The following is a 10578-nucleotide window of genomic DNA, read 5'->3' on the forward strand; positions in this document are numbered from 1 at the left end:
CAGCAAATGGTCTGACTTTCTGACCTGCCAACATGTGGCTGCCAGACAGACAAATTCCTCTAAGACGGTCCGAGAGGCACTGAGGAGGCCGGAGATTGCCGTTTTTCATTTTCATACTGGTGCACTGCGGCTCGTGAACATATGCGATATTTATCGACTCTCCCTGCCTTTCACTCCAGCTTTCTTTCATTCCACTGCTCCCACTTTACCTCTCACTGTCCCTCTATGTGTGTGAGTGTGGTGTGAGCAAATGTTTGCTTGTAAATTACAGAACTGACAAAGACCACAGCGAGAGGAAGAGCGTGGAAAAGAATTTTTTTTCCATTTTTCTCATCTGGGATGAATTAAAATCACGTATGGACACGGTGAGGTGGCACAGAAAAATAATGGATGGAAAAACTAGCAAAAAAGGAGTGGAAAGCAGGAAGATGTAATAGTTCCCAGACGCGCATTATGGTCATTGTGATGGTGGTTTGGAGAGGAGGGGATCTAGAGGGTTTCCTTGGTACGGGAATACCCCCTCTTTAGTGGGATTTCCCAAAGGCAGCTTCCTTCCCTGCTTTACTGTATGGTCTATGAGCCAAGAGGTAATTATACGGGAGGAATGAGTCACTGTGCCTGAAATAGATTCAACCCACAAAAAAAACGTTAAAAGATGGGACAGATATATGAAGGATTTCAGGACCAATGGAATCAAGGGAACCGATTTAATCTCCACGGACTTCTGACCGTTGAAAGCATGTGACTGGATGGAAAGAAGCGGTTTCCGAGAAATTGGCAGTTTTTGCTCTAACACTGAGTATTTTGCTGTCAGATGATAATAAGTTGCAATAATTCAGCTCATTGCTAGACTTTCAGTAAGAAAGCATGTGTAACATTTTTTTTTAGACAAATGAAAATGTCAATATTTGTTTTTTTCCAACCTGATTATGGGGACTTGAGAAAACAATTTCCAACAGCCAAGATTCACATACTCTGATAGCACAATTCACCACTTAGGTGACTTACTCGAGAGATCCTATCAGAGGTTAAGTTTGTGTTTTGGACCATGTAATAGATTGGAAACTGCAAGGATGTTAAGCCCAGTCTCAAAGAAACATGTATAACAGAAACATAGTGAAACAAATAATACATTAAAAGAGCTGTACAATGGGAAGACCCCAGTAGTCTATGCTGGTACCAAACTTGAGACATTGCTGTGGCAGTGTGTTTGGATTATTATCATGCTGAAAAATGAACCTGCTGCCAATGAGACACTTTCCATGTGACATTTTGATGTGTTCATAAGTCCATCAATTTTGGCAGTATTCCCAAAACTACTGGTTGAATGCAGCCCCAAGCCATGACAGAGCCTAGAGATGGCTGTAGACACCCACACTTCTACCTCTCTACTGATTTCCATATATATTAAGAATTAATTAATTAGATTATTCATATTTAGATTCATCACTCCATGGGAGCAAATGATTTCTGTTTGCAATAGGCTGCAAGTAACAAAGTACCTAAAGATAAGTTACAGTTACCAGCAAGGTATGCAGCCACAATGCGGCTTCCTCCCTTGAGTGAGGTGCCTTTTTACTCTTGAATGGTTGATTTTCATCAGGTAGCTGTAGCTCAGGAGGTATAGCAGGTCACCTTCTAATCAGAAGGTTGGTGGTTTGATACCTCTCTGCTCCAGTAGGTATGTCATATATGCTATTAACCCCAGGTTGCTCTCTGATGCATCCACTGGAGTAAGAATGCATATGAATGTTTGCTAAAAAGCATATAAAAAAAGTGCTTTGGGTGAATGAGGCAAGTTGTGTAAACCACTTTGAGTGCCAAGCTATGCTTGAGTCAAGAACCTGTCCCTTTACCATATGCCAGCACTAATTGGCTTAACAAACAAAAAGCTTTCCTCTGAAAACGTTCAGGTACAAGGACAAGCAGCCAGAGTTCAAAGAACAACTTTGAAAGGGAGCCTGAAGTATTGCTCTATCCCACTCAAAAAACAAGGTCTGGCTGCTTGGAAGTAAAATCTAAAGACATGAGGATGGTTCAAGGCTTTCGCACAGTACTGTACTTTTATGTGATGGGTAACCCATTGTTGTCCGGCATGGACGCAACCTATGTCCGTAATTGGCTCCACATTAAGAAGCCTGAGCTGTGAATAGGAACACTTGCCCCTCACACACATCTCAGTCAATGCCTGATTCATCTCTGAGTCAAACTGGGCCAGTTTGAACATTCTTTGAAACCAGACAGTGGTCATTCTTTCTCTCCCCCTTCTTTTCATTCTTGTTATCCTTGACTGAGACTGAGAGCTCTTTAGAGAACTTTTTCCACCCTGTGTCCGTCCACTCAAATGAACCCATTGTGTCTGAAAACATGCAGCCCAGCAGCTCAGACACAGAGGGGAGCAGGGGGGCAAAAGCTCTGAAGAATTGGACTTTGGCTACTGCAGTGTGTTCTTGCATGCGTTTGTGAAATGTGGTGTTTCATCTCTACCAGGCATTTGCCAGGAGACTAATATATGGGCCCATGATGAGTACCCAACGGGGGATGTAAAATAACAGCCTGAGCTGTGCACTTTCTCAAAGTGAACTCTCCAAATTTGTTTCCCTTCACCATGGTAACACAGTAAGGATCCAGTTTGAAACTTTCTTTCCCTGGGAGCGCTGAGACGGAGGCATTCTGGGAGCAATTACTGAGCAGGAATGTGGAGTCTGATCGGGAAAAGGAGACACAGCGGTTGGGAATGCCACAGTGTGTGTAAGATGGAAAATGAAAGAGTGAAAGAAAAGTCAGCTAAATGGTATACACTGTATCAATCTGTGTGTGTGTGTGTGTGTGCCAGATAACTAAATGATCACACCCTTAATACTTAAACAATGCTCAGCTGTATAGCTGTAACCCTCCATGAGCCTTTCCTGCACCAATCTTTCAAATCCTTGTTCTGTAAAGTTGGAAACCAAACAATGAAAATATTATTTTCCTATTCAAAGCTTTTCCTCCTATGCAAGCACATGTGGTAAATTAACCTTTCCCCTCATCTATGCAGTATCTCAGACATTCCTTTACAGTATCTTATCCGTCGCTCAGCACACTACCTTCCTTTACGTCTAAATCACTCACCCCAATATATGGTCTACTCCGACAAATTAAGCAGACTGTATTTGTAGGATTTGCTCATGTAATCCAAGTATAGGTTCCATTTTGTTAAGGGAAGCTTATGCAATTAACCCCCTAAAATTCAGATTCACTCTCTGATGGAATGACATAAAGTTGACTCTGTTAACAATTTATTCAAAAGAGTGAATCTTTAATTGAGAGGATCTATTGATTTTGCGAGTGACTGCACAGGAAAGCATTCCTTCTCTTAGCGATTGATTAAATCATTGATATGTTCAGAGAAATGAGTGAGTGAAGGAGTATCCCTGTGAATCTGATAATGTCAGTGAGTGACTCAAGAGATAAACTTACACACAATCTCTCTTCCCCTGAGGCTAAACTTAATATAGACACAGAAATGCACAAGTCACAAGTTCCAATTGTTTCAACAGACTTTCCCAATAAACACAGTCTTAAACTGTTAGTCGTCCCATATAAGCGGGAGTGGCTTAAGCAACTTGAGTAAAACAGTTTCTTTTTTAATACTTTCATTTAATACATTTTAAAACATTCAGCTCCAACATTCATTGAATTCAAGACGTCTGAATTGAGTCAAAGCAACATAACTTTGGATTGATTTGTGTTGTTTGCTCACTTTGTTTTACTTTTGAGTTTCTGTTCAGTGAATTGGACTATAACTATTCTTGCTAAGATGTGTGCAAAGACGCCAAACAAAGTAACTGTGGAGAACTAGAAGAGCTATTAGCTCATTAGCTTCTAGACAAAGCAAGGTTAGCTTAACCTCACCAGCTTACTCTATCCCAGGGAATGGAAGACTGAAAAAGGCATTAGCTGATGGAAAAGAGAATAAAAGTTGTTGAGGAGTTTATTATGTGTTATTTTTCTAGTTTTTGGCTAGAGGAAGGTTAGCTTAACCTTGCTACCTTATTTTATCATGAAAACTGAAAGCCTGAAAAGGCTGCTACCTTATATAAAATAATACGAAAGTTGAGGTATAGCGATAAGCAAGACAGCAAACAAGACAAATAATGAGAAATAGAGCCCAGTAGGACTGTTATCTTTCGGACACTGAAAAAGCTGCTAGCAGAAAAAAACAAGATTAAACTCAATTATTGCAGTTCAATGCAATACTAAGCTAAATCTCTTTATGCTTAATGTACATATAAGAGAGCTGTGTTGATCTCGTGTCGTCATTGCCTTTATCTACACCTAGTTTAACTGTAGCTGGCAATTTGACTTTGAATAGTCGGACCAAATGTAGTTATGTATGAACCCCTCAGACATTTATCTATGATTGTAATTTTTGTTGCTTTGAGCCATAAAATCTATTTTACATAATACTTCCCCTTCATTTGTTTGTGATATGTTCTTGAGTTATATAATTTCATAACACACTTCCTGAAAAAGTATCCTTGTTTGTCATTTGAGTCACAAGAGTCGTAATTCTTAGTTCTTAATTTAATTATAGTTCTGCTGTCACAGCACAGCCCAGGGATGGATAGAGAGGAGACCACATATGAATTGCAACCAAAAATAAGTTTATTTTACAGAGCGAAAGCAAAAACCAACATAAACAAACCAAACATGGCAAAACCAAACAAGCTGGGGACCAAGAGAAAATGATGGGGTAGTACAGCTTTGCATCAGGGGGGTTAGACCTGATCAGATGAATGCTTCCACCACAAACCCCTTAGCAATGAAAAGCACTGAAAAAAGATTATTTACAGTTAAATCTGGAGTTCTACACTAAGTCACCAAGTAACCTTTTTAGCTTTATAACATCAGCTGGTTGCAAAACTGTACATGCAGTGTAACAGAAAAAGTCTTTCCTGACACACAAACTTCACAAATGTCTGAGGTTCATCCAGCGTGAACATCCATAACCATGTAAGCAGGTATATCAAGTATAACAGATTGGATAAGGACTCAATTAAGATTATAATATACACTCACAACCATTTTATTAGGTACACCTGAATAGTATTGAATTGGACAAGGTGTTGGGAACGTTCCTCAGAGATTTTGGTCAATATTAACATGATAGTATCACATAGTTGCTGCAGATTTGTTGGTTTACATGATGTGACTCTCTTTCCCCAGCACACACCAACTGTGGAGTTGAATACAGTGAGCTCACTATCATTTTCAGTAAATGAGTATAAGTTTATAGTTTATTTGAGCTTGGCAACATGGCACGTAATTCTACTGGAAACAGCCATCTGAAGATGGGTACACTATAGTCATAAAAGGACAGACATGGTCACCAACAATATTCGATAGGCTGTAGCATTTACATGATGGTCAGTTAGTACTGAGGAGCCCAAAGTGTGCCCACATCATTTCATTACCAGCAGCAGCCTGAACTGCTGATATAAGGCAGAATGGATCCATGCGTTCCTGTTGTATACACCAAACTCTGACCCTTCCATTCAAATGTTGAAGCAGAAAGTGGGACTCATCAGACTAGGCAACATTTTTTTCAGTCTTTTATTGCCCAGTTTTGATAAGCCAATGTGAGTTGTACTCTCCTCAAACTCGAATAGGACCCAGCATGGTCTTCTGCTGCTGTAGGCCATCTGCCACATATTGTATGTTCAGACATGCTCCTCTGCATACCTTGACTGTGACCGCAACTTTGTAGTGTGCCTGATAAAGCAGTCGGTGAATATATATATATATATACAGCACGCCCCTGCGGACGGTTTATCCTTCAAGTTCGGGTCCTCTACCAGAGGCCTGGGAGCTTGAGGGTCCTGCGCAGTATCTTAGCTGTTCCCAGGACTGCGCTCTTCTGGACAGAGATCTCCGATGTTGTTCCCGGGATCTGCTGGAGCCACTCGCCTAGCTTGGGAGTCACCGCACCTAGTGCTCCGAGTACCACGGGGATATATACATATACACAAACAAATAAGTAGGAAAGAACTGTGTGCATCAAGACTCAAATTCATGACTGCTTGACACTTCATAGGAAAATAAAGATATAAATTTATGTTTAAAGGATCAACATAAAAAGAAAGTATGCATGCCTTGATGTCATTGAAACTCCCATGCAACCCGTGGTAATGACCAATACTGCTATTACATGTCTGTCTCTCCTTTTGGATAGTTTTGGCTCCAATTCTGAATCAAGCCTGTACCAAACCTGGCAGGCAACTAACCTCAAACTGGATTACAAAGTCCCAGAGGCTTTATCTAAAGTTCAATTTAGCCAATACAACAAAGTTCTAGACGGGGTGTGCCCTTTAAGGTAAAATATCTGAAAACACGGCAAAGCACTGAATGAATACCTATCTTATTTAATACACCCGCACTGTCACGGCAGGGTTGCATCCACACAGACTTCACCGGGTCAGATAACCAGAGAGACTAAACTTTACCTTCATCAGTTCAACAAAAGCAATAAGGACATATAGGAAGGAAGGGAGAGTGATAAAGAACTGCTCGAATCCTGTTTTTTTCTTTTTTTGCCCAGTTTATCCTTTGTTATTTTCAGTTCTCCACTCTGACAACCACATACCAAATCTCTGTCCTGATCTAAACCAGACCATTGACCCCTGACCTCCCTTTTTGTCTGTGGATCTGTTCACTCCTTCTCTCTGGTAAACCTGGAGCCTTTCAGTAAAGACAACACCCTTATTTAACCTGTGACACCCATGTGTTAAATTAGCTTTCCAGCTGTCAGACTTGACTCACATTCTACTTCACAAAAACACTCAATCCCTCTCTTTTTGTTTGCATCTTCCTCTAACATATTCTCTCTTCAGTTTATTTCATATTAAACACGTACAAAATTCTTCTGTCTTATCTTGGCCACCTGCAGACTTCCCGCCTCCATACAGACTCTAACAATTACATCTAGAGCTTCTTGGAATCAAGCAAAGTCATTCCTTTAATCATGAGCAATTCCTCAAAAACACCCTCTTCCATTGTGTCTGCTCTTGTCATTTTCACGACATGGGAACAATGGCAAAGACATTTCCCGACATCTGATCTTGTGCGATTAGTGCTTTAGTGGTGTCTGAGTCAACCTCTGCACCTGGTGGGCATGTTGCACACACCTGTAAATTGTCTACACACAAGTGCTTACCATGTGAGTCTTTATGAGCTTCTTAACGGCTCACTCACACTAGAGTAAAAATATCACAGCAACTTCTGTGCGACAAAGAAAATCTGTGGTTTCCTGGTGATTGCATCCATTTTTTATTTTTTATTTTTGCATTGAAATAGTTATAGTAACAACTTTTGGTCACAAAGTGATTCTACGGCAGTAAACCTGTCTCCAAACCACTGTGGTCTGACTCAGACTGACTGCAATCACTCTCAGACAGATTGGCGAAGGTTTTTTCAATGCTTTTCCTATGTAAGTGCTTTCTATCTAACATTTATACGCCAATCGATGCATCAGAGAGCAACTAGGGGTTAGTATCTTGCCCAAGGACATTTGGCGTGCAGACTAGAGCGACGGGATTGAACCACCAATCTTCTGATCAGTAGGTGACCTTCTCTATATCCTGAGCTCCAGCCACCCCAAGCAGGTATCTATGTAATTTTGCAGCTAAATCACCATCCTGCAGCAACTTTCACTGTTTATGAAGGAAGTTCAGTTTCACATCTATGACGTTTTGGCTGAACACTAAATGTAAGCAGTAAATGTCAATTTCTGTCTAATGTTAATTTGTGTGTATCACCACAGTTAGTCACCATGTTATCACAAACAGATTACATGTTTGTGCCATGTAATCTATTGAATGGAGCCAGTTTGACTCCATTCAATAGCAAACTTATCACAGACTGATGCCAGGCTGAATCCTTATCCCTTCTTATTGAAGGGATAAGGATTCAAAGTCACTGAAGACTGAAACCACTGTGGTCACGTTTTCCCTAGTGTGACTGTACTGTTATGCTTCTGTGTGGCATCTTGCCACAGGCTGTTTTTAGGTATTCTCTGTGATTCTCTGCTCATTCATGTTATTTGCATATTCAGGAATGACTGCTGAGTAGAAGTACACCATGAGGGTCATAAGAAGGTTTTAATGGTGTGGGTTAGGGGTTAACAATGTTATCTAACAGCAAGGGAGTCCTTGTTTTCAAACCTGGGAGCTATGTGTTGCTTGCATGTCCTCTCTGCCACTGAACAAAAACCACTCTAGGTTAATTATTGCTATATTTACCCAGAAACACTACTAAAAGAAATGCTTGTATCTCATTTTCTGGTTATAAAATTCTGTAATTGTTGGGCTTTTTTGCCCCCTAATTAGTTTTCTGAAGTGGTCACAACATGGGCTCTCCCTTGCTTGTTGTTGCAGTAAGAGTTAATCTGTGAGACATCATGAATGAAGGTCCTTGTGTCAGTAGTTTTAATGGGAGTTCCACAGAAATTCCTCAGTGATGGTTTGTCCTCCTAATGAATAAGGTGCTGAGTGATAAAGTGCAGCCAAGGTCAGATGTTTGACAAGTCCTTGGCCCGGCCAGTGCATTAGACCTCTCGGCGGTCTTCCTTTGCTTCTGTCAGGCCTGCTCTGATTTAGCACTTTCTGTGGGTGTTCTGGACCCTGAGGCCAGAACAGGGAAATTATGGTCCAGCAGAACAAAATCCCTACAGTCCCTCTGATCTGCTCAAGCCAGCCAAGCTAATTTTTACCCCAGTGAAGTTTCAACTCAACATCAGATGATCATGAGTCAAACTCAGGCATTTAACAACAAACACAACCCTTGTGACCAAAGAGAGTGCCGTCTAAACAGAAAAGCGATGACCTTTCAGGTCACTTTCACACTGCCAGATTAAATGTCATATATGAGCATGCACATGTGACACTTTTCCCATCTACATACAGTATTTAACAAGAGTGAGAGCAGAGCCATTGCAGAACATTGATCATAAGGCAAGTATGACTAGCTTATGAATTCCCAGACTCCATCACAGTCAACTGCATTATTACACAAGGCTGATAAGGGTGTTGAAGTAGCGTAAACAGAGGCTGAGCATTGCTCAACCCATTTCCAGTTAACTTTTCTAAAAAAGTGTCACTCTTTCCTGAGCATTTTAGGATGGAAACAAACAAGTCTGAACAATAATTTGCTTTGACTTTAAATCCTTATAATGATTTCTTGCTGTACATAATAGTTAATATTGAATGGAAAACATAGTTGTAAACACAGCTATGAAAATGATCAAAGTGTATGCACAAAAATGGAGAGGAGGTGATTGCACCAGTTTATGCCCAGTCTATGCAATTTTGAAAAAGTTTCACTTATTTTTTAAATTAAAATATGTACAGATATATTTACATAAACTCTGATGTGCCCTTTGAAGTTTGTCAGGTTAGCGTGCAAGTAGGAGGGGAACTTGCGTGATGACTATCAGGGCAGTAATGGGCAAAGATTCTTGGCACTGGGCCAGGACCTCTGAGCTTTCGCCCTAACTGGCATCAGCCAAACATTGTGACTAAGGATAAGGGTTCAACATCAAACAGTTGGATGGGCACTTTCCCGTTCATATTTCACAATCATCAGTCAGGTAAACCAATGATGTCATAATGTGATTTTTATTTGTTGTGCAATAGATATCAGACCCAGAAATCAGACTAGTATTATCTGTGCCTTCCCCTTATCATAATACGGGTGGTTTTCCTAACACCATGACAATGTTTATTTTACGTGAAATCAATGCTTTATTGTGAGCAAAGAGTAACATTTAGATCCTGCAAGAAAAAAAGAAAAACACCTGAAGTAGAGGTGTGGTGCCATTTGTTCAAGTCGTGGAGTGTGTCCATGTGATGGAGTTAGTTCACAAAGATTTCAGGTTTATATTGTGTAAAAGTTTGAAATTAAATTAATTCACATTTATATAAAACCATGCTGATTCTTTTTTAGCCTCCTTTCATTTTTCTACATTGATGCACTGTTTTCACAAAACTAACACTACAATCCTGCAGCAGCTTTTTGAAGCCATTAGCGGTTTGCTAAGTCATTACCAAATCTGGCCATAGATATCTTCATGGCAGCTTTTACTACTCAATTTCTGTTTATACATTTCTTACATGAAACGGTCTACTCTTAAAGTGACAAGTGCATTTCAATTGATTAAGCTTACTGTAATTATTTTATATGCTCCCTTAGAAAAAAAAAGTGATGAAGAGTGGCTCCTGATCTGCTAGCGCTACATCTAAATTAGAGATGTTTATGGATCATCAAGATTTGTGAAACAACAGGAGGTCGCACATTTTCAATATTTAAACTGTTCTTTTAATTTTCTGAGGTTAGCTAAGGTGTTAGGTACCACTGTCATGTCAGGATGTTAAGATGCTGGAATGATGACTTTTTAGCTTAGCAACTAGCTTGAATGACAGAGAGAGTGTTAACAAGCTAGCATGATTCTTTTTATTTCACGCTTAGAAATTTACTGACCTAGTTAAAGCCCAATTTATTTTTAAATGGTCATTGTTATATAAAAAGCAAAAAAAAAGC

Source organism: Mchenga conophoros, linkage group LG20 (assembly GCF_057382185.1).
Source record: "Mchenga conophoros isolate Kocher_MC1m ecotype Shallow Benthic linkage group LG20, M_conophoros_male_GT1.1, whole genome shotgun sequence".
Taxonomy (NCBI): Eukaryota; Metazoa; Chordata; class Actinopteri; order Cichliformes; family Cichlidae; genus Mchenga; species Mchenga conophoros.